Consider the following 18,919-nt stretch of genomic DNA (forward strand, 5'->3'; position numbering starts at 1 on the left):
TTCTCCCTTTCCTGACACACTTTACACATTCGACTTTGTTCAATTTCTATCTTGGTTGAGTTTACGTCTGTAAATACTGCTTCATGCCTTATAAAAATTCAAAACTCTTCAGTTTCACTTTCACACACTTCCCCTTCATATTTTTCCATATAACGTCTTTTTTTAATCCTTCAAAAGTTTACACCCAGTACTCATTTGTATTTGGTTCCTTAAAACCCTCTTCCCTAAAAATCTCTTGAAACATTTTAACTGTACAGCTTTTTTTTTTCTTGTTTCAGATAAATGTTTGTCTGTTCTTTTACTGCTTCCATGTTATCTATTTTCCTTATTCACTCTTTTGGTATTGCATCTTTGATTATTTTATATTCATCCCACAGTTCTTTCTGATCATATTCCTCTTTTGCCTCTTCCATCGCATTGATAAGAAACTGTTCTGGTAGAAACCCCTCTTTAAATTCATATAAAACGTCCTGTACTCTTGTTATCCCTGCTACCATCCACCTCTTAAAAAAATACTTTCCCTTGTTTTAAATGAGGTTGAGGTTGATTTAAAACGCTTTCTCTCCCTTGTGGAATGTGTTCAATAATCTTTAACAGCTTTCCCCAGGCGTTTAACATTTCTCTATAAAATTCCTATAAAAAAATCCTTCCGTCATCCAATTTTTGGTTTTCATCCATAAAATTCCCTCCCCCAAATTAAAATATTTCATTGTTTTTTTTCCATTGAAATTGGTTTTCTTTTTGTATTTCTTGACTACATCTGTCACGTTCAGAGTCTCAATGTCTGTGCCACATGAGCTGAAACAGGCTGCTTACTGAAGCAAAGCTCAAAAGCCACAGCATGTTTCTGCCCGGTTTCAAACCAGGGACCTATCACGTGTTAGGCGATCGTGATAACCGCTACACAACAGAAACTACAAAGCACAACTTTGGCATCTCAGTCTGACAATAAATTAAAGAACCGACAGAAGGACGAAAGAAAATTTTTCTTCATTTGATCACAATAGCAGATGAGCAGCCACGTGTAAACTGTCACACTATGTGGGAATCAGGCTGGTTTCAGGGTTTTCCAGAGGGAATGGCTAACAGAGCGGCAAACTCGACTCTTATTTCCCGTAAACCACAGCAAAGCCTGCCCACCCTTTGTTAAGGCCTGGGAAACATCTAAGTACAAAATAAATAAGTGTTACTAAAAAGCATCAACTTTCAGTCATCAAAGTTGACCTTGTAATAACAGAGCCAGGCAAAAGGGACTTCCTGGAGGGGGTGAAAGAAAAGAAGGAAAAAGGGGGAAAAGATAAATAAGTGGCTGGGTTGTAGTACAGGATAATTGTGCTGCAATGGGGCACATGGTTTCATCTTTTACAGAATATAACAAAACTAGTTTTTGTACAGTGCATGATTTTTGTAAAGTGAACGATTAACACACAATTCTTATTTATCCAAACAAATTTTATGTACTAATACAAATTATTTCAAAATAAACAATTTATGTTTTAACTTATTAACAAGACAAGCATTAATAACAACTATATATATTTATAGTTGTTATTAATGCTTGTCTTGTTAATAAGTTAAAACATAAATTGTTTATTTTGAAATAATTTGTATTAGTAACAACAAGCATTAATAACAACTATATATATATATATATATATATATATATAATTTTTTTTAAATTTAATTATTATATTATACCTACAATAATTATTTCTCTATACTATATTATTTATTATTTATCTATACTATCAATATAGAGCTTTTCACTTATTACAAAGGTTATAACATAAAAAATGTTCGCATAAAAAATTGCTAGGAAAAATAAAACGTGTTTGAAGTTAAATAAATGTTTTTTGATTGAATTACAAAGAGTCTTTCCACTGTTTAATGGCCTTCTTAGATGCTGGACAATACCATTAACCTTTAATTTGAGTATGGCCAGTAACTTTTTTTGGTGGCTCCCCTCTTGCCACAAGCTCAGATTTTTGGAGTCTCTATGCACGTTGTCAGTTCTGGGACTGTGAGACTGGAGACTGGGGTCCTGGCAAAATGATAAAGAACCCTGTAACGTAGGTGCTGGCACTGATAGGTGACGACCTGGCAGAAAGGATGTATATCCCTGAGATATACATCTCTGGTGCTGATGGGTGATGACCCTGCTGATTTGAAAATCCAGGCCAGTTAAACCACACAGGGTCATGCTTGACACCAGGCCAGAAAGAAGATTCAGTCAGGCTCATGCCATGTGCAGCTACATCTGCATGTGATACCACGTACTGCCACACCCTTAAAATGTTCAGGCTCCAGGAACTCGATAACAGCATGTCCATGTTCCATGTGTGCTGTCGGAAGCCCTCTTGGGTTTGGCAGTAAATGCTTTGTCACACTGATCTGCTGGGGAAGCTCCACTCCTTGCAGAAAAGTGTCCCGGTATATGTGTCTGTATCTTTATAATACACCTATATTTGCAATAAAGTGCTCAATATGTATATATTACATATTTATTTATTTTTATTATTGAAGTGAATGTGGGGAACAGAAGCCCAACTCACCGAGAAGAGACTTTAGTGTTGTTTATTGTTAATAATACCATCTTGGTCCTGTCCAGCAGTTCCCTGCAGTCTTCATGCAGCTGATTGATGTGACTGTATGTCATCACAATTGATATTGAGTTATAAACAGTCTGTGGATAAACAGATGCATTGTTTGTATAATGAATGATCAGTAGTCTCTGCAATCATATTCACAAAAATAGCAAAAATATTCTAAATATTAATTCAGAAAATTAGAATCACATACTTTTTTATTTATGTTTTCACAAACATGCAATGTTTGTCAATTCTCAAATAAAAATTCAGTTATAATAAAATAATATGAAGGTGTAATTACAGTTACAATCTGTAATATTTATATACTTACACTTATACACCATCTCCTATGAAATCACAAATCCCTCTGCATTAGCATTTTTGTACAAAGACAAAAAATTGTCACAATCTTAATCAGTAGTGAAATATTGTTTTATTTATTTATTTATTTTTTTCATTTACAACCAATTGTGTGTGACTATGTTTTGGCCAACTGACTGTTTTGTCAAAAAATCAATAAATCAAAAAATCAAAGCTGAAGGCCTAACAGGTAAAGTTTCAGGTTCACATGATGATTGTGGGTTGGAGTAGCATCTGGGTGCACTACTAGTTAGCGCTTAAAAAGGCACCCTGAACTTCAAGAATCCTGCAGGGCCTGAAAAATAAATGCTAGTATAACTAGCAAAAGAGCCTAACACACAGTGCACCAGTGGTGTAGTGGTATCATACAAGATTCCCATTCTTGTGAATTGGGTTCGATTCCTGGCTGGTGCAGGTTTGTCTTTTGCTTCCTTTCAAGCTGTGCTGAAAAAGGCTTCCTAAATGCTGTAACTCCAGAGGCAATTTGAGCTTCTTAATAGAACTTTCTGTCAAATGTTACAAGCTGGTGGTTTTCCATGTCAAGCTCTAAAAAGGTAGTGGTATAAGTAAGGTTAATTTTTTCCAAAGCAGCCATTAATTCCTGCCTGCCGTTTATTCCGATTCCTGGGTGGTGCAGGTTTGTGCTTTGCTGCCTTTCAGACTGTGCCATAAAAGTCTTCATAAGTTCTGTACCCGCCGAGTCAATTTGAGCCTCTAAATGGAACTCTCTGTCATATGTTATGAGCTAATTCTATTCCAAATCATGCTCTCCAAAATGAAGTGGTATCAGCAAGATTTGGTTTTTGCCAAGCTTCCTTTTATTCGTGCATTAAACACAATCTTTTGGGGATGTGTTTCTTTAAACATCTTATTTGAAGAAGGCTCAATTGTTGCTTTTCAGATCTATCTGGACAATGGTGAAAGATTGTAGTGAATGCGGATAATAAACTCATGCAATAGCAGTAGAAAGTTTTATATGGTTTAAAAAAATAAAGTTTTTTTCGGAAACCTTTGGCTGCTGGCCCAGTGGCCTAATGGATAGGGCATCAGCCTTCGGAGCTGAGGATTGTGGGTTCGAGTCCCATCTGGGTCAACTTCAAGGTGTTCTTTAGAAACTGTCAAGTGCTTCTGTTTGCTGCTGGTCATTATCACCTTCACAATCGGGTCTGTCACATGTGTGAGCCAGATGAAAAAACATTGAAATGGACTTTGAAAATCAAAGCTGAAGGCCTAACAGGTAAAGCTTCAGCTTCACATGATGATTGTGGGTTGGAGTAGCATCTGGGTGCACTTCTAGTTAGCGCTCAAAAAGGCACCCTGAAGTTCAAGTATCCTGCAGGGCCTGAAAAATAAATACTAGTATAACTAGCAAAAGAGCCTAACACACAGTGCAGTAGTGGTATCATACAAGATTCCCATTCTTGTGAACTGGGTTTGATTCCTGGCTGGTGCAGGTTTGACTTTTGCTTCCTTTCAATCTGTGCTGAAAAAGGCTTCCTAAATGCTGCAACTCCAGAGGCAATTTGAGCTTCTTAATAGAACTTTCTGTCAAATGTTACAATCTGTTCTATTCCAAGTCATGCTCTTCAATATGTAGTGGTATCAGCAAGGTTTATACTTTTTTGAGCTTCCTAATAGAACTTTCTGTCAAATTTTACAAGCTGGTGGTTTTCCATGTCAAGCTCTAAAAAGGTAGTGGTATAAGTAAGGTTAATTTTTTCCAAAGCAGCCATTAATTCCTGCCTGCCGTTTATTCCGATTCGTGGGTGGTGCAGGTTTGTGCTTTGCTGCCTTTCAGACTGTGCCATAAAAGTCTTCATAAGTTCTATACCCGCCGAGTCAATTTGAGCCTCTGAATGGAACTTTCTGTCATATGTTATGAGCTAATTCTATTCCAAGTCATGCTCTCCAAAATGTAATGGTATCAGCAAGATATGAATTTTGCCAAGCTTCCTTTTATCCGTGCATTAAACAGAATGTTTTGGGGATGTGTTTCTTTAAACATATTTGAAGAAGGCTCAATTGTTGCTTTCCAGAGCTTTTCAGATCTATCTGGACAATGGTGAAGGATTGGAGGAATGGCCTAATGGATAAGGCATCAGCCTTCGGAGCTGAGGATTGTGGGTTCGAGTCCCATCTGGGTCAACTTATAAGGTGTTCTTTAGGAACTGTCAAGCACTGCTGCTCATTATCACCTTCACAATCTGATTTGTCACATGTGTGAGCCAGATGAAAAAACATTGAAATGGGCTTTGAAAATCAAAGCGAAGGCCTAACAGGTAAAGCTTCAGCTTTACATGATGATTGTGGGTTGGAGTAGCTAGTTAGCGCCTTAAAAAGGCACCCTGAACTTCAAGAATCCTGCAGGGCCTGAAAAATAAATGCTAGTAATACTAGCAAAAGAGCCTAACACACAGTGCACCAGTGGTGTAGTGGTATCATACAAGATTCCCATTCTTGTGAACTGGGTTCGATTCCTGGCTGGTGCAGGTTTAACTTTTGCTTCCTTTCAAGCTGCCCCCAACCCCCTGTTCAGCCAATGACTGTTTTATCTCGCCCCATATACCTGCTTTGGTGAATGACTGTTTTAAACTGCAACAGTTCAGAACATTAGGACATTTCATTTTCATTAGAATGTAGGCTGCTCTTAGCAGAAGACAGTTTTGATCCATTGACCTCTGGGTTATGGGTCCAGCACTCTTCCCCTGCACCACTCAGCTTCAGCACACCTTCCAAATACGAGTGAAACCTACAATCCCTGGCTTAGGAAGCCACTGGAGCATGGTTGTAATAAGTCACTGCTGTTTTGAGTTTCTGGCATTAAGATAAGAAACTGTTCTGGTAGAAACCCCTCTTTAAATTCATATAAAATGTCCCGTACTCTTGTTATCCCTGCTACCATCTTAAACTTCTTAACTTCTTAAAAAATATTACTTTCCCTTGTTTTAAATGTTTTTGTTTAAGAAGAGAGGTTGATTTAAAATGCTTTCTCTCCCTTGTGGAATGGGTTCAATATTCTTTAACAGCTTTCCCCAGGCATTTACCATTTCTCCATAAAATTCCGGTAATCCTTCCTTCATCCAATTGTTTGTTTTCATACATAAAATTCCCTCGCCAAATTAAAATTGCCACATTTGTTTATAAAATATTTCAGTGTTTTCATTCCATTCAAATTAATTTACTTCCCGAGCCTTTACAGTAATCCTTTATAATCTCCATAACATATTTGACACTTTCTTTCCTTTCTACAATTACCGTTGTATCTTCTGCATATTGCATCCGCATATATCCGCATATTACCTTCTGGTTTACTTTCCTGTATTTCTATTCCGCTCACTTCCTTTTTTTTTGTCCTATTACTAATCTTAGAGGTGTGTAAACTTTTACATGCTTTTGTACATCTTTACACACACGCACACACACATGCAACTGATGCTTCTGAAATTATAGATAGAATAGTATAGTTAATACAAGTGAATTGATGTGAGAGCTCATTCTGATTTCCACTTGTGTTGTAAGTGGTTGTTTGTTTTAAAAATTTCTGTATGTTGTTTCAGCTGCAGCAAACACTTGCAGTTTAGTCCCCGTTGTGGAGAAACTGCTCCAGTCACGTTCAGAGTCTCAATTTCTGACTGCTCTCACACGAGCTGATACAACAGGTTGCTTACCGAAGCAACGCTCAAAAGCCTCAGCATGTTTCTGCCCGGTTGCATCCCTTGGTCCTTTTGCATCTTAGGCAATGCTATGAACACTACAATACAGAAACTTCAAAGCACCACCATAGGCTTTTCAAAAACATTGAAAAATTCTGGAAATGACTTAAGGAAGACAGAAAATGTTTCAGCATTTGTTAGCCAAAGCAGATAACATCTAAACTTCAGAAACCACAGCAAAGACTTCTCAACCTATGCTGATGCCTGGGAAACAACAAATTATCTAAATAAATAAATGTTACTAAAATGCTTTAACTTTCATACACCAAACTTTTCGAATTCAGCAGCCAAAATGTTGGTGGTATAGTGGTGAGCATACCTGCCTTTAAAAGACATTGACTGGGTCCGATAGCCCGGCCAACTCACGACCATTAACGCTTGTTTAAGGCTAAAAGGTTTCGGACTGGGGACCTTTCGAGTGTTAGGCGAACGTGATAACCGCTATACTAGAGAAACTACAAAGCGTGACACTGGGCTCTCATTCGTAAAATAAATTAAGGAACTGACAAAAGGAAGACAGAAACTGTTTCTTTATTTGATCGCAATAGCAGATGAGCAGCCACGTGAAAACTGTCACACTATGTGGGAATCAGGGTGGTTTCAGAAGGAACGGCCGACAGAGAGTGCCAAACTTGACTCTTATTTCCCATAAACCAAAAGCCCCTCAGCTTAAATCCTTATTTCTGTCCGGTTTCAAACCATGGACCTTTCATGTGTGAGGCGAACGTGATAACCACTACACTACAGAAACCACAGCAAAGCCTGCCCACCCTTTGCTGAGGCCTGGGAAACATTAAAGTAACAAAATAAATGAGTTACTAAAAAGAAACTTTCAGTCACCAAAGTTGGGCTTACTGAAGTCAAGGCGTTGGTGGTATAGTGGTGCGCATAGCTGACTTCCAAGCAGTTGACCCGGGTTTGATTCCCGGCCAATGCACAACCTTTACCAACATTTGTTTGAAGCTCAAACACTTGAGTGCCATTGTTGAGAAGCAGACAAAATTGATCGCTTACTTTACATCTGAGTGTGAGAGCTCATTCTGATTTCCACTTGTGTTGTAAGTGGTTGATTTGCTTAAAAAATTTCTGTATGTTGTTTCAGCTGCAACAAACACTTGCATGCAGTTTAGTCCACATTGTGGAGAAACTGCTTCAGTCACATTCAGAGACTCAATTTCTGACTGCTCTCACACGAGCTGATACAAAAGGTTGCTTACTGAAGAAAAGCCTCAGCATGTTTCTGCCCGGTTGCATCCTATGGCTCCCCTTTTGCCACAAGCCCTGATTTTTGGAGTCTCCATGCACGTTATCAGTTCTGCTACTGTGGGACTGGAGACTGGGGACCTGGCAAAATGATAAAGAACGCTGTAAAAAAGGTGCTGGCACTGATGGGTGATGACCTGGCAGAAAGGATGTTGGGTGTGGCAGTAAATGCTTTACCACACTGATCTGCTGGGGAAACTATGCTGGTCAGTTCTCTTTTGTCAGTCAAGCAGCCTGACAAAGCAAATCCATTTTAGAATAAAATAACTGCACACAATTGTTTTAATTACTTTTTTGAAAAAGGTAAATAAATATACGGGTTGGGTTATGGGTTACTGCAGAAGTTCTCTGCAGTCTTCAAACAGCTGATTGATAAAATATCATATATTTCTAAAATATAATAAAATAATATAAAGGTGTAATTACAGTTACAACCTGTCATAATGAAATATTTACACTTATAAACAATATAAAGGTGTTATAAACAATATAAATACTTATATACACTTACAGTATATACAATATAAACAATATACTTACACTTATACACAGTCTCCCGAGCCTCTCAACATTTAAATGTAATCACAAATCCCTCTGCATTAGCATTCTTGTACAAGGACAAAACTTTGTCACATAAACAATGTTACTCAGTAGTGAAATGTTCTTGTTTTTTTTTTTTCATTTACAACCGATTGTTTGCGCCAAGTGACTAAGACTATGTTTCGGCCAAAATTCCCCACGTGAAGTTCCCATGGAATATTTTCCACCCTTTTGCAACCCTGTTGTCTAAATAAATGAATAAAATATCCAATAATATGTCCGAATAATGTTTCTGAATAATATATTAGTTACATATATTTATATTTGTATATTGCATATTTGTATATATGCAGCTTAGTTTCAAGGTCTTTTGGCAATCTTCTTAGCAACAATTCTTTTATAGATCCTCAGAGAGTTCTTTGCCATGATGTGCCATGTTGAACGTCCAGTGACCAGTATAAGAGAGTGAAAGCAATAACACCAAATTTAACACACCTGGAGGGTATTCCAGAAAGCAGGTTATGTGACATACCTGGGTATGTTTAAGGGTAAGTTTGTGGATAACTTTCGGTTCCAAAAACGGAGGTAACTTTCTGGGTATGTACGTAACCATAGCAACTGACTCATTGAAGATAACCTGCTCGGGAGCAGGTTATGTTGCAGTGTAACTTCGTTGCAGAAGGTTGGTGAGCATGCTTTTGTGGCCAGCGGTTTAGACATTAATGGCTGTGTGTTGAGGTTATTTTGAGGGGACAACAAATTTACACTGTTATACAAGCTATACACTCACTACTTTTCATTGTAGCACAGTGTCATTTCTTCAGTGTTGTCACATGAAAAGATATAATAAAATATTTACAAAAATGTGAGGGGTGTATTCACTTCTGTGAGATACTGTGTATATGTGCAGTCTTAAGTATGTGTTCCTTACTCTCTGCTGCTTTAAAGTGTTTAAAATGTAAAATAAATAAATTGATTATTTCTTTAGCGTTGTGTATTTATTATTCAGAAATGTGTTACATGTCTGTCTTTGTGCCAGAAGTGGCAAAAGTGCACACATCCTTTACTCAAGTAGAAGTACAGATACTCATTTTTTAAAAGACTCCAGTAAAAGTAGAATTAGTGACTACACTCTTTTACTCAAGTTAAAGTAAAGAAGTATGGGCTCTGACATGTACTTAAGTAAATATATATATATATATATATATATATATATATATATATATATATATATATATATATATATATATAATATATCATTTTGGAGTGTGCTGATGGATATTTGTGTTCATCAGCCACAAGATTGTTACGAAAGGCAGGCACTGATGTAGGTGAGGTAGGGTGGAGTCAGCGTTCACATTCATCCCAAAGGTGTTCAGTAGGGATGAGATCAGAAAACAACCACATATAGCAGGAAAGGTCAGGTGACCCAATACACTTGGAAAGATAATGTATACCAAGTGTATCACCAAGGCCATATCCCAAACTGTAGGGAGATTCCAGCTCTGTCCTTGAAAACAACTCAAAATTATTGTGATGTTTTACAAATGACAAAATTAATGTTAATTAAATTAAGCACTTCGTGTTTATTGGGTTGACACCAGGGGCGGTTCTAGGATTTCATCTTAAGGGGGGCTTAGCCCTCAGTGAGAATTTAAAACAAGAAGAGTTCTATATATTACAGTATATGATAACTCTGGTAATAAGAATAGTGAAATGTCACTGCTTTTGGTTGCCGTCTTTGCGTCTTTCCGCTGATTAACGTTATAGATAAACGCCTCCAGCTCTGACTGCACGTACCTGTGCTCTTCTGTTCAAATAAAGCAGACAGCTGATGACGCACTTTTGAAAGACTACAACACACGCGCTTAAAAGTATGGAATAAAAGCAAAGTAAAAACAAAATCGCTCTTGGATCAAACTGATAAATAATTTTCTTTCCCATCGATGACATTTTATTGTTTATTTATGAAAGTAAAAATTATACTTATAGTTTTAGTGTGGCTGAGATCACACACAGGGGGGCTGAAGCCACCCTAAAAGGTCTAGAACCACCCCTGGTTGACACAATACGCAACGCATTCACCAGGAATCCTTTTTGACGCCGATTATTTCAAACATCTCCCTCATATATGGCCATGGGTGTTCAGGAATGTCCTCGTTGTTGGTTATTTTAACATTGGTGACTCCCTCTGAATTAACATTAGCCATTCCTTTTGTAGGCGCGCTGCTCATTGTTAGCTCCGCTATCCTTAGTCTATGTCTGATAGCGAGTAAATAATACAGTACACCAGTCACATGGTGAAAAAGCCACACAATGATAGGGTGATAGGCTGGAAACAAGTGTAAGAATTGTAAGAAGTAAAAAGTACAGATATTTGTGTAAAAATGTAATGAGTAAAAGTAAAAAGTTGTCCGAAAAATAATTAGTGGAGTAAAGTACTGATACCAGAAATATTTACTTAAGTACAGTAACGAAGTATTTTTACTCTGTTACTTCCCAACTCTGCTTTGTGCTTACACTGGTATGTGAGTTTCAGAGTTGCACTGAGTGGGATATTATTATATTTAAAATAATAATAATCTTGCCTATGCTTGGTACTTATACTTAAGTACGCTTGGCTTGTACTGACAAAAAATGTGTATTTGACAAACTTGACGGAGATTTGTATACTTTTAAGAGTAGCCCATGTTTTTTGCACACACTAACATATCTGATGTACGTAGTATTCCAGCTTAACTTTAACACGGTATCTTATAAACGGACTTATTGGAAGTTTGCTGCTTCTCCTGAATACTGAAAGGTTTTTCTGTGTTTCTGACACAGTCACACACAATCTCATGATATTTGACCACAAATACAGGATAAAAACAAACAAACATTAAGACTATATAACAGAAAATACAGAAGTCTGAGGCATTGCAAAACACAGAACCACAAAACTGGAAAAAAGACAACAGAAACATTTGAAACAGAGACCCAGGTACGAAATGGAGTCCAATAACAAAGACTCAAAGACTAGCTAAGACTAACACAAAACAACGGTTTAAATAAGCAAGCAATCAGAGGAACAAGTGTGCAAATGTTGGGAAACAGGTTGAACAGTGATAAAGTAAAAGTGCTGCCAGATTGCAATATACAACTTCAAGAATGATATGCTGCATAGATAAATGTAAAATGGGATAACGTCAGTGATGCAGTGACTTTGAAATTTGACTGGGAGACAATGCATTGTGGATAAGATAGGAGTGAATCAACTGATTATTCCTTTGAGATCCAGAAGAATAAAGCTGTTCTGTACATGACATTTAAAAATCATGAGAAAGAAAGAGAGAGACTTCCCCAAAAATATCATGCGACTTTCTCTAAAGCACTGATAGAACAAAAAAAAGAAGAAAAAAAAACAACTTTATGTGAGTTTTTGTACAGTGCAGCTGGATTTCCTTTCACTGTGGGCACCAGAGCACAGTAGTATAGAGCAGAGTCTGATACAGCAGCAGAGGAAATGATCAGATCCACTTGTTAATCTTTATCATCAACTTTAGCAGACATTCTTGGGGGAGTGTTGGGACTTTGAGCTCCACTTTGATAAATATAAAGAAGGAACTCAGGTTTAGATTTTGGATATTGTCTTTACCACTGCAGGGTGTTGTTTGTACCACTGCTGAATTTGTATCTGCAGGACAGAGTAACATCATCACCTTCATTTACAACTTTCTGAGTGAAAAGTTGCTTCATTGAATCTGCCATGGAGTCACCTGTCATAGAGAAGAGAACATAATGTTTATAACCTTTAAATAATCAACAGGAAATACTTAAGTCAGACCCTCACTCTGCATTTTCACACTGCATCACCACACATACTAATATTTAATATAATCTAGTTAATATTTTTGCAATAACAAAAAGTCAATTTTAACTCACCTAGTGTAAGCCACAGATACATGAATAACAGTGAACATGATGAATGGTTTTAGCTCAATGAAAATAGTCCACAACTTTCTGTAATCTAATATGTTAACACCATAAAGCTTTAAAGAGCTCCACCCCACAGCATCACATGACAGTGTCACCAATGTTGTTGTCAGATTGTTGGCTTTACATTCAGATTTCCAGAGAAGTTTCAGTTTTCAGTGTTTCTGACACAGCAGGTGCTTTTGTTTGTCAGAGAAATGACATTAGATGAGTATTTATTCTTATGACAGTTTAGTCTGAAGTGGACAGTTGTGTTGTTTAATCAGAATGGTATCTCTGAAATGAGCTTAGGCACTAACAGTAACCAGGGCAGGGGTTAGGATATTATATCAGCAGTAGGTATGATAGAAGAACAAGTATACTCTGTCACAAACGTTTTAGTGTGAAAAGTAGAATCCATCATCTCAGAATGTGAGCAGGTTGTGTGGTGCTCTAGTACTTGACCCACTATAAGATAAGTGACTGCGTTCACTGAAGAGAAAAACCTTAACACACTAATAAATAAAACCCTGCAAACAGGTCATATAGCCACACGTTTGCTCTGGATTCATAATTTTATATTACACCTTTATATTTAAATTGTATTTACAACACCATGTAGTTTGTGATGTCTTTATAACACTGATACATTTCTATTCTAAACACATTATTAAACGCAAAGCAGAAAAAAAACAATTAAAGATAAACAGATGTTGAAAACTACAACAACTAAACTGAATTGTCCATTGAGAAATACTTTATATTCAAATGACATACTTCCTGTTCTATCGGGTGATTAAACACAGTTACCTTTAGATAAATTTACTTAGATACTTGATCATGAATCACAAAATAATATTTTATACCAACATACTTTTATTAAACGATTCTTTTCTTCAAACTTTTTCACACTTAACTCTAAAAAAGATCAGAAGGCAACACTGCACTAATGGGATTTCTGTAACTCTCATTGAGACTTCTTCACCTGTCCACTAGTATTTTGTCCCACTCCTCATGTGCAAACTGCTCCAGCTGTCTCAGATTTGAAGGCTGCTTTCTCCAGACTGCCTGTTTCGGCTCTTTCCACAGATGTTCACTAGGATTCAGGGCTTATAGAAGGCCACTTCAGAATAGTCCAATGTTTTGGTCTTAGCCATTCCTGAGTGTTTTAAGCTGTTTGTTCTGGGTCATTATCCTGTTGGAGAAAACCATGACCTGTGACTGAGACCAAGATTTTCCACAATGGGCAGCACATTTTGCTCTAGAATACCTTGAAAGTCTTGAGATTTCATTGTACCCTGCACAGACTCAAGACAACATAGTTTGTGAGTAGGGTTGCAAAATTTCAGGGATTTTTACAGCTGGAAACTTTCAAGGGTGAATAATGGGAAAATATGGGAATTAATAGAAATATATGGGAATTTATAGGAATTAATGAGATTAACTGAGAAATTTAAAAAAAAATGCATGTTAGCCTATAACAGGGAACTTAAAAGTAGTTAAAAAAAATCTTTCAGCTGAATTTCTACTCTACACATTCATCAATCCCATGCACACAGCACTTCACCTACTGCAGGGCTATTAAGGCCGAACCCCCTAATGCACTGTGCATTCCTCCATAACATAACACAGATCATTTCTTGAATCCTGTACACAAAATAATGTCAAAAAATGCCCATCTCGATGAGTATTTACATATTACATAGTTATATTTATAACTCTATTATTGTTTGTGTAAGTTATGTGTAAGACTATGCAATGGCTTGAAAAGTTTCCTTGACAACATTGGGATATAATCCCAAAGAGCACCAACCGGATGCAAGCTAATGTGAGATTTCCAGCACAGAAATACAGACCAAGTGCTAGATTTTATCAGCCCACTCTAGAACAAGCTCATGGGAGAGGTAGGAAGCGTAATCAGTAACTTGAACGTTTTTCATGGCAGCGGCGAGATTTGAACCCACGGCTCTAGGGAGACATGGAGCCAAAATCCAGCACCTTAGACCACAGTACATGAAGATGCAAGGAAGCTTAATCAGTACCTTAAAAGTTTTTCTTGGCAGCAGTGGGATTTGAACCCATGCCTCCAGAGAGACTGGAGCATAAATTCAGCACCTTAGACCACCCGGCCACACTACCTGAGAGTGAAATAATGTAATTATTGAGAAGTCTTCTGCTGTCTAGGGAAAAAAAAGTTCTGGCATTGAACTTGCTCATGTGAACTAACATGCATCTGTGTGCAAACAGCATGGAAATACGGCTCAAAGTTGCAAAAGTTGCAGAGCCAGTGCTAGCTCATCAAACCTAGCACAGGCTCAGGAAACAGTTAGAAAGCTTAAGCAGTGTTTCTCTGGCAGCAGACTGTAGCATTAATCCAGCACCTTAGACCCCTCAACCACGCTACTTGCATGCACGCCTGTACCATGCATGCTTCCTAAAGCTAATGCGCTTAAGCAGGGTCTAACTCAGCACACCCTTGCAAAACACCTTGACCCAGGGCTAGATTTTCACGCGCCACTCTAGCATGGAGTAGGACGTGGTGTTAGGTGGCTCCGGTGGATTATTGTTGTAATTGTTATTATTTCGAGCTTTTCACTTTTATTTTTATTCTCAATCCCTCGATTTACCCTCGTTGTTTGTATATTTGAATCTAGATCTAATACGGTAAAAACCGCAGAAGCCCGGGCTGCCTTAAATGAGGTGCGGCGGCAGCTCCGTGGCATTGAAGGTTTGCGGTATGGGTTGTTTTATCAAGCGTGGCTATGTATTACACACAACGGTGAGGGCAAAGATTTTCTTTCACCTGACAAAGCCTGCAAGTATATAAAAACTATCCAAACTGTTTAAAGTGTGAACATATTTTTAAAATTTTTTTTGTCGCTGTTGTGTGCGATGTTTACTCCTTGTTTTCATTTCACTACACTGTTCACAAACTCTGTGTGGAGATGCTGGTCTTTAACGCACTTTGTGTGTTGTGTTTATTTATTTTTTTACAGGAATCACGGTGTAAGTGATCCTAAAAACTTAATGTTTGTTTCATAAATGCTTGGTAAATTTATTTTGGGAATTTATTTTCCTGTAGAAACTTTGTTTATATATCTATGTAGCCGTGAACTAGATATAGTTCATGTGCATCATTTCTGTTGTGTTACATCTGCTGGAGCCTTCTCTTTGCTTAGGATAGGCTTGTTCTCCATGTCGTTAGCACATTTTTTTGTGTGGGTGGCGGTAGGTTTCTTTTTTGATAGTTCATGTTGCTGTCCCCTGGGGTTATTGTTAGAATGGGGACTCTACTTATGTGTTGGGTATGTGTTTGTGTTTGAGTGTCGGATGTGCACACACAGGGGTGGGGGGGAAGGGGATCCCCCTGGCTTCATAGGTCCTGTTTTAATTTTTTTTGTGTAGTTTTTTGGACGAATGGCTGACATTAATACCAACCCACGTTTAGCTGGCAGTGGTGCACCTGTCCGGTTCCTTAGCTGGAATATTAGGGGCATGGGTAATCCTATTAAACGGACTAGGAAACACCTGAAACACCTGACGGGTGGCCATCCTAGTAAATAGAAGAATACAGTTTTCACCTACCCGTATATTTGCAGATAGGAATGGCAGATATGTCATTGTGGCTGGTACGTTGATACAGACCAAGGTTTTGCTGGTTAATATTTACGCTCCAAACTTTGATGATCCTGATTTTGCGAATAGGTTACTGAGTAGTCTTCACTTTTTAAATACCCATTTGATCATTTTGGGTGGTGATTTGAATTGTGTTTTGAACCCTGTTTTGGATCGATCTAGTTCTCGTGCTGTATCCCAATCAGCAATGTCTAAATCGTTCTCCGATTTCATGTCGCAAAACAGCTTGGTAAACCCTTGGATATGTCACAATGTTGATCAAGAAATTCTCATTTTTCTCCCCTGTGCATCATTCATGTTCCAGAATTGATTATTTTTTTTATTGACAGCCATCTTAATCACTCCATTGTAGCATGGACCAGGTGGAAAACGTTTGGTGTGCAAAAATCAAAGGTGTTAAGTTTAAGAGAAAGTCAGTGATGAGGGTGGGTTTGAAACCCACACATGCAAAGAAAAATGGATTACGTGACCATCGCCTTAACTTCAGAGCCACCTCCTCAGTTAAAAAAGCTTCCTAAATACACTATGAAAAGCATGGGGTCTTTAAATATAGCTCTCCAGTACTCTTCATTTACCAAATGTGATTAAAAACGGTCTTGTCAAGAACACAAAGATCCAAAGTTCATTGGCACTGCCTAGCCTTAGCCTCTTGTTGGCTAAGCTCAGGTGAACTAACAAGCAGCTGTGTCTTAAGAGCATGGAAATACGGCCAAAATATGCAGACCAAGTGCTAGCTTATCACACCCCACTCTAGCCCAGACTCAGATATAAAGCTTAATCAGTGCCTTAAAAGATTTCCCTGGCAGCAGGATTGAACCCTCACTTCCATAGAGACTGGAGCCTCATGGGTCACGAGGGATCTGTGTACAAAGACTGTATCATGCATGATTAATAAAGCATATGTGTTTGAGCAGGATCCACACTCTTGTACAGAGCAAGTGGAAAAGATTTCTGTGTGCAACAATCAAAGGTGTTGACTTAAAGAAGTCAGCAACAAGGGTGGGATTTGAACCCACGCATGCAGAACACAATGGATTAGCAATCCATTGCCTTAACGGCCAGAGCCTGGGCAAAAGGGACTGCCTGGAGGGGGGGAAAGAAAAGAAGGAAAAAGAAGGAAACCTCGAATACCTGTGCACCGCCAAATGCATGAACCCACGCCAGGCTCGGTGGGCCATGTTTTTTTTTTTTACCTGTTTTCAGTTTACGGTAACCTACAGATCAGGCAGCAAGAACACCAAAGCCTGTCTGTCACAGTCAGCGCACCACACACACCGCCTGAAAGTCAGCGCAGAGAAGCGTATCCGGAGTATTAACTCGCGTCCGGACTACACTCCCCAACATCCATCACCCACACTGATTACACCGCCACCTGTTCCTCATCACCGCTCGCTACTTAAGCTGCACTTGAACTCCACACCGGTGCGAAGTCTCGACTTGTTACTACAGTCCTTCTGAGTGTGTCTGCATTTCTGATGTAGCGTCTGGTACAGGTCATTTAGATTCCAGGTCCCAGGCACCCTAAACTTCGGCATCTAATCATCAATCACCCGATGAGCAACCCAGTTTTACACACACACACAAAAAGCTCCAGAATGACTGGAGCCCACACAAAGACCAGATAACCCCATGCTGCTTCTCTGATTAAACTCATAGGGGCCCTCAACCAGAACACACACACACACACACACACACACACACACACACACACACACACACACACACACACAAAACACAATGAGACATTCCTTTAACTAATAAAACAAGTAGATAAGATACTCTAAGATTCTTATTCTTATAACCCTGCTGTAATGTGTTTCTACTGTTAAGGCTTGCCTGACTTAAAATTATTTGCTCCTTACTTTCCAGACAAGGGTGTATTTTATTCATGTGTCAGAAAACAACATTGTATTTAACATCAGTTATACTCTAATTACTGATCATGGCATGTTAATGTATACCTGTTCTAATGCTGTATGCCCCATTAAGGTGTAGCGTCTGTAGCACCCTAAATTTCAACATCTACTCCTCAATTAACCGATGAGCAACCCAGTTTTACACACACACCTGGCTCCAGAATGTCTGGAACCTACACAAAGACCAGATAACCCCATGCCGCTTCTCTGATTAAACTCATAGGGGCCCTCGACCAGAACACACACACACACACACACACACACACTCACACAATGAGACATTCCTTTTACTAATAAAACCCGAAGATAAGGTACTCTAAGGTTCTCATTCTTATAACCCTTTTTGTAATGTGTTCTTCTTTTAAGGCTTGCCTGACTTAAAATTATTTGCTCCTTAATTTCCTGACAAGGGTGTATTTTATTCATGTGTCAGAAAACAACATTGTATTTTAAAATAAGTTATACTTCGATTACTGATCTGTGTATGTAATGTACCGCTGCCTTTATACCGTCATTACCCTTCATGTTTAGTATCCAAATGACCACAAAATTATCGGTCACTCGTTTTTCAAACAATGGTGTATTTTATTTGAGCACGAAAGGCGCCATACCGTCTTAATACACCTTGGATAAAAATAGCTAAACCACGCCCACAGACACCTGAAACAAAGGGAGTTTTCCCTCCGAAATCTTGGCCGTGGTATTGTCCATCTCCCCAAAGATGGGTGGAGTTCGCGACCTTTAAATTGTCACAAACACCACTAATCCGTGGTCAGACTTTCGCAACAGCTTCAAGACGACTCCATCTTCCTTCAAAGAAGTTCCAGCAAGCTTCACTTCCAAGAACGACAACTGCTCTGATCTTCAGGAGAACTTGGAAGAACGTCTGACCCCACCCTAACTGACTCCTCAGAGATTTCTCTGTTGCATCCGAACTCTTGTGCAGTAA

The 18,919-nt window shown here is 38.4% G+C and overlaps 3 non-coding genes across 3 annotated transcripts; 2 read left to right on the forward strand and 1 right to left on the reverse strand.

The window, feature by feature from the left end:
- Positions 1 to 842: 842 nt before the first annotated feature.
- On the reverse strand, positions 843 to 915 carry trnav-aac. The gene has a single exon. It is a non-coding gene; the product is annotated as a tRNA-Val (tRNA).
- Positions 916 to 3,968: 3,053 nt separating this feature from the next.
- trnar-ucg lies at positions 3,969 to 4,041 on the forward strand. Its single transcript has one exon. It is a non-coding gene; the product is annotated as a tRNA-Arg (tRNA).
- A 1,325-nt stretch (positions 4,042 to 5,366) lies between these two features.
- trnag-ccc lies at positions 5,367 to 5,437 on the forward strand. Its single transcript has one exon. It is a non-coding gene; the product is annotated as a tRNA-Gly (tRNA).
- The last annotated feature ends 13,482 nt before the right edge of the window (positions 5,438 to 18,919 follow it).

This window comes from Tachysurus fulvidraco, chromosome 1, assembly GCF_022655615.1.
Source record: "Tachysurus fulvidraco isolate hzauxx_2018 chromosome 1, HZAU_PFXX_2.0, whole genome shotgun sequence".
Taxonomy (NCBI): domain Eukaryota; kingdom Metazoa; phylum Chordata; class Actinopteri; order Siluriformes; family Bagridae; genus Tachysurus; species Tachysurus fulvidraco.